This window comes from Anthonomus grandis, chromosome 4 (assembly GCF_022605725.1).
Source record: "Anthonomus grandis grandis chromosome 4, icAntGran1.3, whole genome shotgun sequence".
NCBI classification, from domain to species: Eukaryota; Metazoa; Arthropoda; class Insecta; order Coleoptera; family Curculionidae; genus Anthonomus; species Anthonomus grandis.
The window spans coordinates 12,996,179-13,011,795 of record NC_065549.1 but is presented as its reverse complement, the minus strand read 5'-3'; the positions used below and the strand labels follow the sequence as shown (position 1 = coordinate 13,011,795).

Sequence of the window (15,617 nt, the reverse complement as noted above, 5' to 3'; positions counted from 1 at the left end):
TAAAAATAACGTTGCATAAACGAATCTGTACTATTTAATATAAAAAAATTAAATAAAGTTGAAAAAACAGACCTAGTTAAAACTCAAAAAGTACTATATCATCATAAATTACATTTTCCTTGTTAATTATATTCGATGTTAATTCATTTAAATTTTCGAAATTTCATCTAAGAATTTTGGCCCTAGGTTCAAGTTGATATTCCTAGATTAACTCTCTTGGTTCTTCAACTTTGATTTCAGATTTTTTTTGAATCCTTAAAACTCTCCAATAACTCCAATTTTTATCTTGTATTTCTTAAGTTTACAATTTTCTTGATTCTTATTTCATAAATTGATAGAGCAGAATAAATAATGCAAGAATTTTCCATCTTTCCACGCTTAGTTCTACGAATATTCTATTCTTTTCTCCAACTGTATCTGCGAAAAGAACAAAGTATATTGAATATTCAATTTGATGATATTTTTTTAATTTTTTAAGAGTATGTTGAACCCTTATCTTCTGGGCATCAATAAGTAATATTCCATACTCCAACAAAAGTTGGAAATCATTCCTTTTATATAATTATTATTTCTACTATTTAGGTAATAAAGGTTTTTTAAAGTTATTGGTTCATTTTATAATAGCATCTCATTTATTCAGACTCTTTCTGGATTCTAATTGTACTTTTCGTTATCATATTTTTTTCTGAGCGGCTTTTCTGCAATTTCTTTTGGACGATTTTGTAATTAATAAATTTTTTCTCAAAATGCTTTTTTAATTATTTTGAAAATGCTATTAAAGTAAAGTGGGGCAAAAAGCCGCATAGGGCAAAAGTTATGAATTATAAAAATGATTACTGATATATCCGTTGCAATTTGACAATGTCGCAACAAGTGGTTTTATTCTTACACATGCATGTATCGACGAGAAAAATATTTCTGGTTTAAGTGAATAATTGTGCGAATTATGAGGTAAGTTACAGATTTGCATGTTACTCAAGTAATTTTTTCATCATACTATTTAACGTGTAACTAAAAACGGATTACTTTAAATCCGCATTTATTATATTTACAATATATAGGTTATATTTGGTTGTAAAGCATAAAGAGTAGTGAGTGCCTCCATCCTCGCTGTACGTAAAAGTAGGAAATATTTTTGTGAGCCCGTTACATTTGGGGCAAAAGTCCGTAGTCGTGTGCGAAGTAAAAATTCGCACTGCGGACTTTTTGGTATTTATCCTTACCTAATTTGTTTTAGGTCAAATAAAAGGAAAACCGATCGTAAGATATGTACCGAGGATATGTTGGACACTGCCAGAGGAATGATTAATAATGGTTCTTCTGTGAGAACTGCAGCAAAAGAATTAAAAATAGATGAGTCTACATTACGAAAACGGTTAAAGTCAGGACACGGAGTGAAAAAGCTAGGAAGGTTTAGATGTTTTTTCAGAAGAAATGCAGCTTCAACTTGTACAGCATTGCAAAGATTTGGATAATCGTTTTTACGGTCTCACATTCAAGGCTTTAAGAAAAATAGCATACGAATACGCCATTTTGAATAATATAAAAAACCCTTTTGCCTCAAAATTAAAAATGGCAGGCAGAGACTGGGTATTTAGTTTTAATAAAAAATAAAACCTTTTGTTAAGAGCTCCTACAGCTATGAGTCTCGCACAGATGATGGGGTTCAATAAATGCCAAATAAATGTATTTTTTGAAAATCTGACGAAAGTTTATAACGAGTTTAAGTTTCCTCCTGGCGCTGTATTTAATATGGATGAAATCGGTATATCAACTGTTCCGAATAAAATACCGAAGATTGTAACTGCTAAGGGAAAAAGGATGGTGGGAAAGATTTCATCCGCTGAACGAGGGAAAACTGTTACTATTGTTTGTTGAATGAGTGCTGCGGGAAGCTTTGTGCCTCCCGCCATAGTTTTTCCCCGTAAAAGACTAAGAAATGAGCCTATGGATGGTGTTTCACGAGAATGCATTGCAATGTGTTCCGATTCGGGATACATAAATAGTACTTTGTTCATACAGTTACTTAAGCATTTTAAATCTAAAGTAAGGCCAGATAAAGAATATCATGTGCTGCTGATTATGGATAATCACTCCTCCCATGACAGTTTAGAAGTCGTGAAGTACTGCAGAGAAAATTACATACATTTGTTAACGATACCACCACACAGTAGTCACAGAATTTAGACATTAGACAGATGTTACTTTAGGGCCCTTAAAACGTTCTATGCAGATGAATGTGACCAATGGTTAACGAACAATCCAGGAAGGCAAATTACTCACTTCCAAATTTCTAAGCTACATGGCAAGGCATACGAACGTTGTTCGACTATGGACAGAGGTGTTATCGGTTTTGAAGTATGTGGAATATATCCAATAAATAGGAATCTGTTTACAGAAGATCATTTTCTTCCTTTCAAAGTCACAGATAAAGAAGCAGAGAAAGAGAAAAATGACTTGGACTCTGTAGCAGACTCGGATGATATGCCTTTGTATTATTTTCTTCCGAGCACCAGCTTCCAATACAATAAAAGCTTCCAATACAATAAATCTTTTGACACCAGAAAAGCCTTCTACATCAACACAAGTTTCCAGCAAAATTCCATCGGTGATACCTGAACAAATTATTTCGTTTCCGAAAAGAGAGGAAGAACAGAAAAGGAGGCGTTAAGGTAAAAAGTCTACAATTCTGTCCAGTACGCCCAACAAGAATAAATTGGAAGCACTGGCTGAAGAAAAATTGAGAAAGGAAAGCCTGAAATCCAAAACCTGCGCCAAGAGAAAAATTACTGATCAGGTCGAAGGGTTAAAAAAACAGAAAACCAAATTGAACGCATGTCCAGGCTGCCTCGGGCCGTATGAAGAACCGCCGCTTGAGTCCTGGATCCAGTGCAATTACTGCAAGGAGTGATGGCACGAAAGCTGTACGGCATATATATTGGACCTTTTCAGTGCGACTTTTGCGATTAAATTAGTTACGGATATTTGCCCCATATCAATCGGACTTTTACCTCGTGGGTGGAGTAAAATTCTTATTTTGTATGTTTAAATATTTCATTTTTTCTGATGTTTAAAAACGTATTTTTAAATACAAAATAGCATTTATTTGTACTACCAAGGGATCAAACTTTTAAGTTTTATTCATCAATAAAAATATGTTTTGGAACATTAGGTTTTATAAGTTAACTTCTCCTAAATGCGTCTTTTTGCCCCACTTCACTTTTATAAAAGAAATTGATTCTTTTTGGCTTGATTAGTTTCAACTTCAGCTAAATTTAAAGTATAATAAGTAAATTACTTATGTTCTCATTAAAGTTTGTGAACAATAGCCTTTCATGCAGTTGAAGTAGTATTATTATAAGTTTACGTAATTTATCGTATGAAAGACTTCTTTATTCCTTAAACGACAACTTCTTTATGCGTCTCCCTTCATCCAGACTTTTCCAGAACCTAAATGGTATCTTGCATTGTGCATCATTTAAATATTAAAGAGGTAAACCGTTTTCAAATTCTCATCAGTTTTAAATTTGAATCAGAACAACTCCGGAAGAAATAATTCAATGTTTTATGTATCTCAAGCTTTCTGACTAGAAAATTGTTTTAAGAATACGAAACCAGATATTGACGAAATGAATATTTTTTTTAATTTTTAGTTGGTAAACGTTGCTTTTACGTTTAAAATTCGTTTTTATAAAATTGCCCAGCCATCGCTTTCTAAAAAAAGAGTGTCCAATTCAACTTAATAAAATAAACGATTTTAAACACTGGATTAACTTAAAATTAAGATATTTGAAGCTAAATTTGACTCTTTGGGTGGTATATTACAATTTATCATTTTTAGTATACCTATTTAATTACTAGATCCATTGAAACTATTCTCAGTTCATCATAAGCATTACTGAATCATGTCCGGTTCACTGCTGAACATAGATCTCCTTTATTTTTTTTTATTAACAGTTATTTTAGGAAAAGTGCTTGTTCCACAAATAATGAATTTCTTTGCTTATTTGCCTTTAAGGTAATTTTTTGGTGCAGGGTTTCCATGAATTTAGGCATAATTTGTAGTATGCAAATAAAACCGTCGGATAAACGCATTATCTAATATAAAAAAATAGCATAATGTTAAAACAACAGACTTTAACATATATGAATCAGATTAGTGTTATCAATAATAATATTCTTTTTATAACTATCGAATGCAGAAGAATGCTTGCAATAAAAATCAACAATTTTAGCAATAAAGATTACAAAACAAAGCTTGACTCATACTTGTTTTGCATTAAAATTCCATTTTGAATATTCATCAATTCATTATTTTCTTTGCTTCACCATCGCTAACGGATCCTCAATCATCATTTAATTTATTAAAATAAGAAAATAAACACTAACCACGTCTCTGACGACCACGTAACGTAGACACTTTTACAAGACACTGTCAACACTGATCACAAAAAAAAATACACGGCCTACCACAACAACACTCGCGATTTCCAGGATCTCCTAATTATCAATAATTTGACGCCCTGCACTGGATGTTATTTCCGTGTTTTGTCGCGGATTGAAAAGCTCAAAACAGGAACAGCTTTACGTGTCTGGGGGTGTCGTAACGTTTGATTAAGGGGGTGGATTTTGTGCCACGTACTGACAGTAATTTTAAGGGATTTTTACGCGAACCGCCCGGCTAGACATCGCCAGCATATCGAGGTGTCTGACTGACGCGACTGCCAAGAGAACGGTTCGAGAGCCGCGGATCGGAGAGGGACACGTTCTATTTTGGGCGCAGGACAAACTGCATGAGTCGTTTTTAAAATCTACTCTTAAGTTCGAAAGCTTGATTAAGTGACTAAATGAAATAGAAATATGTATACTTACCTCACTTCTTACAACTCAATGGGCACCAGTCTAACCCCAATTCATTAACCCATTACAGAAGGGATCAAGCGGAGCTTAAAAATAATATTATGATTCAGGGAGTATCATACGAGGATGAGGATAATGTCATAAGCATAGTAAAAAAAAAAGGAGAAAATGTTGATGTAAGCAGTTTACCGATATACGTCTGGGAAGAGACAATACTAATAAATCAGCATTAAAAGTCACATTTGAGGATAAATACATAAAGATTGATCTTCTAATATCCAAGAAAAAAATGTTTTTAAACGCCAAGGTTTTGGGCTGTAGAAAAAATAATAAGATTTATCACAATCACGATTTGACTAAGTCAAACGTAGAACTGTTTAAGGTTGCTAGAGAGTTTAAAAAAGAGCATGGTTTTAAATATCTCTGGATTAGAAATGGAAGTATATTTTTAAGAAAGGAGGATAACTCTAAAATATACTTAATTGAAGACCGTGCAGATTTAAAAAACTAGAGACAACCTAACGCAAAATAAAAGTTTGTTATATGAATTGTCAAAGTATTAGAAAAAAGATTGATCTGGTTAAATGTTTCGTGGTTGAGAGTGAGTGTGATGTTCTAGTGGCAACAGAAACATGGATAAAAGAAGGTGAGCAATTTATGTTTGACATTGATAATTTTAAGGCGGTACGTTCATGTAGGACAAAAATTGGAGGCAATTTATGTTAAGGAAAAAATTAAATTTAGAGAGGTAGAAAAATCAGATAAAAATAGAATACTTAGCTGGATATGTATAGTCTTGGTGAGCAAAAGTTAAAAATTAGTGCTATGTATGAACCTTCCTCTTATAATATGGTTAAATTTCATACAACATACTTAGAAGCAATACTTATTAGGCACTCAAAGAGGCATTTAATAATTGGTGACTTCAACATAGACCTTTTGCAACTCTTTCAGTGCGCGGATTACAAAAATTTGTTAACACTAAATAATTTTGAGATTAGCAATGTCGTTATAGAGGAAAATGCCACAAGAGCTACGGCTGATACTAGGACAATTATAGATCTCGTAATTTACTGATAAGTATAGTAGATTAAATTGTTTAGTTAATGTCGAATATCGCTCTCTGATCACAGAGTTTTATCAATTCATTTGGACTGTAAATTTAAGACCTATAAACGTAAGACTAAATATTGAAAAAAGGGAGTTAATTATAAAAAAATGCAAACTTTGTTTGAGCGGGAAATTGCGCTTGCGAATGTCTCGTCATTTAGGGATTTAATTAACTTAAATTCAAGTGCAAAAAAGAAAGCGAAATTTTCTTACGTTATATTGGCACGTGAAATGCCTGACATCGTTGAAGTAGCAAATAAATTAAATGCCCATTTTGCTCATGTCGGTTTGGGTATTGTAAAAGAGTTGGAAAATGACGTTAAGTATTTAGGAAAAAATATTTCATTTTCTGAGATTAACTGTAATAATACTGCTTTTGTAGAATTAATAACTGAATTCGGTGTAATTGAAATCATACTAACACTAAAGAAAAATTCAGCGACGGGACATGATGGCATATCGGTATACGACATTGTTAATCTAAAAGAGAGTATTACTGGGGCTCTGGTAAGATAAACAAATAATATTTCTAGAACCTTTCGGTAATAAGTGTTTTTTCTAAAATTATTGAGAAAATAATTTAATAAAGGACGACGTCTTTTATTAATAAATATTTACCACTTGATGATTACCAATATGGGTTTGTTGTGAACAGTAATACTCTTAGCGCAACAGTTGATTTTGTAGATTACATATCGCGAGCATTGGATAAAAAGAAATTAGTTGTAGCCGTATTTGTCGACTTGCAAAGAGCATATGTTGTGAGTACCGATATACTTTTAAATAAGCTCGAAAAAATGGGATTCAGGGGAGTACTTTTTGATTTAGTTAAAACATATCTCGAAAATAGAAAACAATATGTAAAATTAAATGATACACGTAGTTCTCAAGAAGTAAAATAGGTACTTTCGTGACCAATGCTTGCATGCATTGATTAGGGAGTTTTAATTATAATATACACCTTATTGGAGATAATAAAGATGTTTTCAAAAAAAATTGCAGCCGAGAATAAAAATTTACATTAACTGTCCAAAGCATAATTACTCAGATCTTTTAAAAAAATTTGTGTATTATCTAAATAAAAAAAAACGTGTTTTTATATGGGACCTTTAGGCTTAAATCTACTTTTAAATAAACATTCTGAATAAAATTGTTAAAAAATAGTGTATAGAAATTATATTTTTATCGACTGTAAAATTTTTAAAAACATTGATTTTTTTTTAAACAAGTCTTTGCAAAATTCACAAAGGCTTGCAGTGGTAAAAATATTGTCGACAAAAAATTTGTATTCTATTATCTTTTTGTTATCAAATTCGGTAATTATTTGTAAATTAAAAGAGGTCGTCCATAATTTATAATTACATCCCAAGTAGCACACAAAGTCTACTACGAAAGAAAATATTTTATATTAGTTAAATTAATAGTGTTTTGAACAATAAAATGTTTTTTAACGGCTTTAATTAAAATAATTCTCGTGTTATAAACAACCTTATTTTATCTTTCTTAACAAAATATTATAAATAACTGTGTGACAGTTTAGTAAAATATTTTTAAATAATTAATTTGCTATAAAGCATTTGTTAAACAAACTTATATAACTATATTGTGTTAAGCAGGTTTCGTTATTTAGTTGCTTTATAATTTTTTTATAATATATTTATAAAAAAGATATAAAATCATTTTATAAAGGTTTTGTAGAAATTTATATTAGGTGAACGAGGACTTCATTATAAAACAAATTACTTTCAGTGACTTGTAAGGATTATGTTCATAAAAATATTTTATTATATTCTCTAAAATGTTATTTATATATGTGTTTTTGTCCACAAAATTGTTGTTTAGGAAGATTATATTACTTTTTGAAGACTACGCTTTAAATAAATTTATGATATCTGCTAGAATAGAACATGTTTTATTTTTTCTTGCTAATACTTATTTATAATTTTTTTTTGAATATGTCTAGAATTTCTTCTTGAAAAAGCATTAGGAGTCCGGAAATTTTAAAAAAGAATGTAAAGCATTACCGACCTGAAATATTAGAAATTGGTCAGAATGCTGACATGATGATGAAGTGGAAGCTATAAATAGTATTAATAAGGTTAATGAGCTTACTGCCATTTCTAAAAACATAAAGACCATTAGTAAGTTAAGGATGAAGCCAATAAACTAAATATAATAAAATAATTATGTCATTTTAGTGATTTTTATAAAATAAAAGAGATTTATCTAATGATGCCATTTTTTAATGGCATTTATTGAGGTTTATTTCCGCCATGTTGATTTTTATGAATTAAATTATATGCATATACAATATTGATATAAACAGACTTGAATTACGATTGAGTTTGTGATATTTCTCATTTACTTATATACCTACATTATATAAATGTAAGGCAAAATTGAGCGAAAAAATTGCTATTTTCCTAATCTTAATTGTAGGAAATTCTTTTTACTTATCTAAATTCTTTAATATTTCGAAGAGGCATCCAAAATAAGATGCGAATATGCATTTATAGTATTAGTTAAATTCGTTACGCAAGAAAATATTCGCCCAGAAACTAACACTAAAATATTATTTTCTAATATAATAATCATTACAGGTATGATGATAGCTAAGCCGCTATGATAAAGTTTTAATGAGAAGATTAAAAATCAAACTTAAAGTTCTCCCGAAGAGGCTAACATCGTTAGCGAAACACGTGTCGGGAATATAAATAAAGAGTTTTGGTTAGTGGTAAAACTGTCTCGTAATTTAAACATAAATATGGTCTCAATCAGAAGACAAAAATATTGCTGTGTGTTGTTACAAATTCCTGAGGACTTTTATTTATATGACCCATATCATTCCTCTTCTCTTAAATGTCGCCTTATGTGGTCGTATTTTCGAACATCATAGCAAAACCTTAGACATGCATTTTGTTTCTTTTGTAGGCGCAGTTGGTCACGCTGAGTTAAAATTCAGAAAAGTGTGTTAATATTACCAATAAATGTTGGTTTTTTCAAAGGAATTTTAGATTGTGTTTTAGGTTTTGCTCTTTTTTCTATTTCGTGTTCTAATTTTTAACAGATTGGCGCCCAACGTGGAGCAATCAAACTAAATTTTAAGGAAGCTTGATATAAAGAGCATACTTATTAACTTAAATTTCTAAAAGTTGCTCATTTATCTTAGAGAATTTAATTTTTTCTGAGTTAATCGTGTATAATTTAAGTCTGATTTATGTTTAATCATAGATTTTTTCTTTGATACCAATTATGGATATTGCGTCATTGGCGATATTTTTTAATGATATTTTCTTTACTTTATTTCTAAGCGTCTTCATTATAATATTGTTTAGTGGTATATTTTGAATTTTAAGAAATTGCCACCCACAGATTTCCTAATTTAGATTTTAAGGATCAAGTAGACTTATAAATGTTAATACAATTTTTTTTAACTCAACGTTACTTTTTATAATTTTCTTTTTAGTGGTTATTACCACTATTATAGGGTATTTCTGTCATCGGTCTTATCTTCTAGAGTAGAGTATTTCAAATTTATTATTAAGTTTCCACTTTCCAATTATTATACATTGTTTCTTATGTTAACATCTTTCGTTTTATTTTTGGACAAAGTTTAATATATATCTTCAATCTCAAAGTAGTTCTTTTAGCAATAGGGTTTTTTTCTAAGGGTGTTCCCCTTGCTTTTCTTAATTGATATTTCTCTTTGTCTTTTTAAGTCGTTTTCTTTTTCCTTGTCTTATAATTTTTTATTATTTTTTTTGACTGGCATTGTATTCTATTTATCTAACAAAAAAATTTAAACTTTATTTAAAAATTTTAGTTCATGATTATATATCATGAACAAACGCCTGATTATTTGACACAAATGACTATGAGAACTTAGAATATATAAAAAGAGACACAAAAATTCAACTCAGTAATAATCAAAAATAAAAATAACTCCTGAAAATTGAAAATTTAAAGACAATATATCTATAAAGAAAGTAGAATACCTAAACACAAAAACGAAGATAAAAATGACTCAAACAAATGTTGTCGTATCGCAGAAATAGGCAACAAAATGTGAAAAATATGAGAATGAAAGGATAAAATAGCGAAAAAATTACAGACACTAAGAAATGTAGCTAAAATAAAAAAAAAATACTTAATTTAGAGTAATTGATTAGAAGTTAGTTGAGAAATATCTAAAAAGTAAAAAATATACAAATAAATAAAAAAAAATTTGGACAACAGTGAAAAAACGGGAACAAAAAAAAGTTGAATAAATAACAGCTATAAAAAGAAATTGTAGGATAATAACTGAGGTATCTGAACTTGAAATAAACGCTGATAAATCATTGAATTTGTCAAGAAAGTGAAAGAAATGAAGCAAAAAAAATATTTAATTTTCGTTAAAACATCACTAATTTAAAACTTTTCAGAAAAAGAAAACCTTTTCAAGAACTTCGAAATTATTAAATCCAACCCATCCATGCAACCGTTCCGTTCCCATTTATAATGTTAGAGTTTCTCTTCGTTCTTTGGCCATTTAAAATTAGTTGGCATATCTCGAGAGAACAGCGCGCCAACCAGGCACTCACAAACTGAGGTTATTATATTGTTTATTCGCCATATTTGTTGTTTTTTCTTTCGTTTCTTTGCATTACTATATTGCCAGACAAGTTACTTGAGAGCGGCAAACACGTAGGTGCAAAATAACCACTTAGGCCGTGTTGTTCTGTAAAGTGGTTTAGATTCTTAATGCAAATTTACGGCATTAGTTTGCGTCCGTACGAAGTAAATTATATTATTTTTCTTTTAGTACTTAATTAAATTTAAGAAGAAAAATCTCTCTTTTAAGTAGTTAAAAAGGATTGTCTATATCTTTAAATGTTGTCATTTAATTATTTTTAAGCTATTTCTATACAATTCACAGTTTGTCTTTTGAATACACATTTTTACTTTTTAATAACCTGTATTTGCTTAAGTGTATATTTATTTTCTTATTAAAAAAAAACAATTTAAGCTGAATAAAAATCCGTTTCCCTTGACTCTTATAATCATACTGTATACTGCTCGGAGGATCAGAGAATTTCATCGTAAGCCATTATTTATGCGAACGGATAATTAACTTAACTACATATTATGATACGGGCATTTAGCGTACTTTTTCTTTTTCGAGCGCAATGCATTTTGCGCCTTGTAACGGTAACGTTTCACTTGGGAAAAAATTCTCGGGTCTATGCATAATAAATTCATTAAAAATGATAAAATTGCGTTTTGTCTCAGGGCATTTAAAGGCAAAGTAATTTAATTATACTTTAACGAAAAATTGGTGATTAAGGATATTTGAATTTAGGTCTCTACTTAATTAAACTTTACACGAAAGTTGAATGAATCGGAAAAATTAGTCACAGCATTTTTATTTATTTTTATTTTTTTTACTACACCTGTTCAGGTGTAATTTGTTTCTAAGTGTGTTGTTGTTTGTAGAGTTTGTATTTTTTCTCAATATCAATATCACATTATTATCATATATAGGTTACTGTTTTACACAAAGAGTTTTCTGGTTTACTAATACCTAAGCAAATATTACTAAAAGGAAAGAACATTTTTGCTATTTCGTTTAGTGCAATTTTATTTGTACGTTGATTTAATCGAGAATGCCTGATCCACGACCCCTTGCTGAAAAAATTTAAATTATTTTCATTTACTGTGGAAATCCGTATGTAGTACATGAGACGGATTTACTACAAGCGAATATTAACAAAGAATTGTTAATATTCGCTTTCCTGGTCGTCTAGTATGTCGAAAGTATATTCGGGAGCTAATTCAGAAATTTACCGAGACGGGTAGTGTTGCCAATAGAAAGAATCCAGGGACTTCCAGCTATCCAGAAGAAAAACAGGTGGATATTATAGCAGCTATAATTGCAATTGAGCTTACTGCTCCTTTAAAGAAAAAAGGAGAGCGCATGAATGTGTTTTGTTTTTTAGTTGTTCTTTTTGTCAAAATATACTCCTAGGTACTCTACCTCATCCTTCCAGGGGACAAGCGTGCTCGAAATTGTTGCTCACGCTTGTATTCTGGAGGATAAGGTAAAGTACATAGGAGTATAGTATAAGTGTATAGAAAAATTTAAAGATACTGGAAAAAATTTTGCCAATATATAAGGAAAAGAAGTTAAGAAAAATAATTGCAAAACAAAGGATTAAGCTAAAAGGTAACTTTTTAAAAAATTAAACATAAATCCTATGAGTAACAAAATCAACCACTAGACAAGGCACCATATAAAAGAACTTGTTATACTTAAAATTATACAGCGTTATTCACGACATAAGACATGGAAAATTGCCTAAACTATAGGGAAAAAATTTTTAAAAATGAAAATATCAGAAGCGTTTCAGAAGTATTTTTTAAATTTATTTTTATGACATAGAGTGTATTTCAAACTACAAAAACACATGAAAGTTATGTTTAAAATGATACATCCAGTATATTATTTCATTTTTGAATTCTACATCGTAAATGAAAGTAGGATTTATCAGGGTTTATAAATATTACAGTTTTCGAAATATTTTGTGTTTTGTAAAAATACTAAGACAATTTCAATAATAAATTCCTTAATATGTGGTTTCTTTTTTTCTACCATAATTGCACTGTGGAGCACTGAATTAGTAGATTTTACATTTAATTTGTAAAAAATTACTATTTTGTTCAGGACCTTCAAAAATTTGTTTCAAATTATTTAAACTAATTTTTTTATTAATTATAAATTTATTACAGTTTTTATAGGGCAATAAGTTCCTTCATTTAAATAAAACACTCTGTATTTTATATTGCCAATTAATGTGACAATAACTTCTTTTTCGAATTTAATAAGGGCTTTCTATCCTAAACTTTTACATTTTTTAAAATACATGTTGATTTAATGCTATTTATTCAATACTCAATAAGTATGCGATGACAGGTAGGTAAGTTTTTTATAATTGTTGTATAATGCATGTTGTTTATAATTTATTTGTCAGTTACTTAAATTCTTTTTGAAAGTCCTCGTTTAATAATTAAAGCTTTTAACAGTTTTTTCTTACTTAACTTACCTTATTAAAAATGAAAGTTTACTCTAGAAAAGAACGAATTGACATGGTATTTATTCTTGGTGAATATCTAAAATAGCTTGATGGCATGTCGTGTCTACGCTAAAAGTAGCCAATAGAAACTATCCAAAAAAAGCCGATTTTGAAAGACTGTTGGCTCAATTTAAGTAATAATATTCTATTTACCGTACTTTTTATTTTTATTTCTATTAAATGTACTTTTTACAGTAATGGCTCTTTTAAGCGGCAAAATTTCCATAGGCAGTTAGAGTAGTCCATAATCAACAAGTCTGTTAATGAATTAGGAGAAATAATGGGTGGCTTTATAATTGGTCCATATTTTTTTGATGCAAATTTAAATGAACAAGAATTCTGGAGTTATTAAATAAGCATTTTTCAGTATTATTCAAGAATGTTTTTTGTCCTTATTTTTAATTTTTTTTAAGTAAAATGTATTATAATAGTCAGATAAATACATTGTTAATACAGCCTTAAATTTTACTTATAGCTAATCTATTTTGTTGCATGCTGTAATCAATTATAATCGGGTGTCTAATTTAAACTAAGCATGTCATTGTACCTCAAAAGACATAACCTTAGAACATTAAAAGCCTTTCAATGTTCTAAAGCCATAACTATTTAGACTCAAACTTAATACATACTTGTTATAAAATAGTTTCTTTTACATAGGAAGAAAGAATAAACCATTAAAAAAATTACAAGAAAATAATAGATATGTCAATTTGTTATCGCTTACTATGAAATAGTATGTTTTAAGTTTCAAAAAATCCGCATTTTAAATAATGCTATTTTTTATACATATAAAGAGGTTCGGGTATAGACAGGTCTGTTAATATATTGGGAGGAATAATTGGTGGCTTTGTAATTAGTCCATTTTTTTTTGATGCAAATTTAAATGGAATAAAATGCCTACGCTTTCGAAGAAATATATAGCCTTAAATAAATGGAGCACCGCCTCATTTCCACCATGGGGTTTAACGAATAATAAATATTAATTTTTACAACCAATTAATAAAAAGGGAGTCCCTATCGAGTGGACTCCACGATCACCGGATTTAACAGCGTCGAATTTTTTCTTATAGGGATGTGTGGAAGATTTTGTTTTTAAGTTAACTCCGTTAACACCAGAAAATATGAAAGAGCAAATAAGAGAAGCTTTTTAAAGTATGACTTCACAAATGCTGTCAAAAGTAGCTGCAGATTTTGAAAAGAGGGTGCGTTAATGTTGTCATCAATTTGAGCATATTTTGTAATTGATTTTTTTATTTTTTATGTATCTTTTTATCCTTATTTTAAATTTTTTAATTTTTTTTTTAAGTAAAATGTATTACAATGGTCAGATAAATACATTGTTAATACACCCTTAAATTTTACTTATAGCTAATCTATTTTGTTGTTTGCTGTAATCAATTATAATCGGGTGTCTAATTTAAACTTAGCATGTCATTGTACCTCAAAAGCCATAACCTTTGAACATTGAAAGCCTTTCAATGTTCTAAGGCCATAACTATTTAAACTTAAGCTTAATACATACTTGTTATAAAATAGTTTCTTTTACATAGGAAAAAAAATCATTAAAAAAATTACAAGAATATAATAGACATGTCAATTTGTTATCGCTTACTATGAAATAATATGTCTTAAGTTTCACAACATCTGCATTGCAAATAATGCTATTTTTTATAAATATAAAAAGGTTCAGGTATAGAAAGACTTCATTAAATTTGACAAAGAACTAATTGTTACATTTATTGGTGATATAAGATACAGGGTGTTCTTACCTTATACATCTTATTGCCTTGTAAATACTGTAATAAGTTAAACCTAATTTTTGAACGTTCTGTATAAGATAGTAACTTTTTTACAAATAAACTTATTCATTTAATGCTCCTTAGTACAAAAATGGTAAAAAAGAGAAAACACACAAAAAATTTTTTTTTATTGAAATTGTCTCAATATTTTCACAAAACACAAAATATTAAATATTTCGAAGGCTTTATCATTTAGGCTGGATAAATTTTAATAAAACCTACCTTTATTTATGACGTAGAATCCAAAAATTAAATAATATACATGGTGCTTCATTAAAAAAAAAAAAACATAACTTTGATATGTTTCAATGACATACACCTTGTATGTCATGAAAATAAATTTAAAAGATACTTCTAGAACGCCTTTAATATTCCAAATTTTTACTTGGCTTAAATTAAATGTGCATGAAAAATAAGACTTAATTAATGAACTATAATTAATTAAAAAATATTGTAAGTAAAGTAGTTTAATAATGTCAAGAGACAAAGTGTTTATACAAGTGAAATATGTATATATATGAAACACTTTCAAATTTCTACAACAATATTTAAGTTTAAAATTAAGATTACAAAATTCCAAAAACAGGTACAACATACAAACAATAACACGACAAACGTAAAAAATAGTCCACAATATTTAACAGTAGTCATGTCTATAGAACATAACAGTAGATGTCTTTCTGGAGCATAGTTCCTTCTCAACTAAACTTAACTTAACTCTGCTCGACTTTGGCAA

At 29.2% G+C, this 15,617-nt stretch overlaps 1 protein-coding gene across 2 annotated transcripts in view; it reads right to left on the bottom strand.

Annotated features, from left to right (window-relative positions):
• Nucleotides 1-15,617, bottom strand: part of LOC126735713 (fibronectin type-III domain-containing protein 3A) — a 259,517-nt gene that overhangs the window by 162,189 nt on the left and 81,711 nt on the right. The window contains exon 1 of one of the 2 annotated variants that reach the window (XM_050439791.1): nucleotides 4,390-4,712. The exons of the other annotated variant lie outside the window; for it this stretch is intronic. The gene's annotated coding sequence lies outside the window, so the exon portion shown is untranslated. Of the gene's footprint in view, nucleotides 1-4,389; nucleotides 4,713-15,617 lie in introns of those variants that run through there. 2 annotated transcript variants of the gene reach the window in all.